A 1743-nucleotide genomic window follows, 5' to 3' on the forward strand; every position below is an offset into this window, starting at 1 on the left:
CGCTCGTTAAACAATTTACTCATGTTTTGTGCTAAAACCCAAAGCAACTTGATGAAATTAGACCAAACATTCCGGATCATTCCTATAATTCATTATCAAACTCTCGGAAGTCTCAAAATCGAATTTCGATCTCTAGAACTAAAAATGGACCTTCGGATCATTACATGCTTATGCTCAGAATACCAAACTCTTCCAAAACTCATCCGAGCCCCATGGGACCCCAACCAAGTATACTAACAAGTCCCATAACATGACACGAACTTAGTCGATGCCTCAAATTACATTAAACAACATTAAAACAGGAATCGCACCCCAATTCAAGCTTAATGAAAACTAACGAATTCCAAATTCTACATTCGATGCCGAAACCTATCTAATCAAGTCCGATTGACCTCAAATTTTGCACACAAGTCATACATGACAACAGACCTATCAAAATTTTCAGAACTGGATTCCGCCCCCGATATCAATAAAGTCAACTCACGGCCAAACTTCCAAACCTTCCATTTCCAACTTTCGCCATTTCAAGCCAAAATCAACTACAGACTTCCAATTAAATATTCGGACATACTCCTAAGTCCAAAATCACCATACAGAGCTATTGGAACCATCAAAACTCCATTATGGGGTCGTTTACATATAAGTCAATATCCGGTCAACTTTTCAACATAAGCTTTAATTATTGGAACTAAGTGTTCCAATTTATTCTGAAACTTCACCGGACCCGAACCAATTACCCCGGCAAGTCACATAACAACTGTAAAGCACAAAATGAGCAGTAAATTGGGGAACGGGGCTCTAATACTCAAAACGACCGGCCGGATCGTTACAACTAATATGTTCATTTGGATTTATTTTGTTGTAAACCTAATCACAACTAAATAGAGGGGGTCCAACCAAGTCATGAATTTGTTTTTGGTACGTAACAGGTATATCCATTAATGGTGGCCATGTCATTCGTTACTGGAATGTGCATTTTTCAGCTGACAAGGAACATCCTCATCAACCCTGATATCAGGTTACAAAATTATAATTGCTTATAATAGAGATTTATATGTAATTATTTTATACGCAATTTAGCTAACTGTGAAAATATTTTCATACAGTTTTAAATTAGTGCATTGAACTTAATCTCGAATTATTGTACTGCAGGATCAACAAAGCTCGTCGTAGTATGGCAGTTCTTGAAAACCAAGAGGAAGGAGAGAGGTACTCCCAACATGGCCTTCGAAAGTTCCCTTCGGACTCGCCCTCCCGAAGTCATGCCTTCTATTAACCGCTTCTTCTCCCAAAAGAATTGAACCAAAAAAAAGCTCTATTATTTGAATCTTTTGTCTTGCACTAAAAATACTTTTTTATTTTTTTATAAAGGTGTGATGACCTATCGTAGATTTAAGTATCGGATTTTACCAAATATTGCATAGACATTTTTTTGTCATTTGTTAGGAGTAAATGTCATTTGTTGCTATTGTAGACTATCTGATACTTGAAAATGATTAGCAGATTATTACATTTGCTTTTGCTTTGACTCGTTGAGGTTTTCCTATATCTTAAAACTTGAATTTGGTTTGCCCTTTCACGGCTCCATTATACATACCCAGGCATCATTATTCAAAAGAGCATGAATAGAAAGAGAGCGGGTAATCTTCGGGCGGTTCAATGGTAAAGCTCAATCAACTGCTTGAGGCCCCACATCTAGGAGGTGCCAAAATTTTCTGATAGTTGTATTTGTATTTGATGAAT

At 36.9% G+C, this 1743-nt stretch overlaps 1 pseudogene; it reads left to right on the forward strand.

The window, feature by feature from the left end:
* The first annotated feature begins 950 nt into the window (after nt 1-950).
* LOC108946869 (uncharacterized) lies at nt 951-1301 on the forward strand (annotated as a pseudogene).
* The last annotated feature ends 442 nt before the right edge of the window (nt 1302-1743 follow it).

This window comes from Nicotiana tomentosiformis, chromosome 2 (genome assembly GCF_000390325.3).
Source record: "Nicotiana tomentosiformis chromosome 2, ASM39032v3, whole genome shotgun sequence".
NCBI classification, from domain to species: domain Eukaryota; kingdom Viridiplantae; phylum Streptophyta; class Magnoliopsida; order Solanales; family Solanaceae; genus Nicotiana; species Nicotiana tomentosiformis.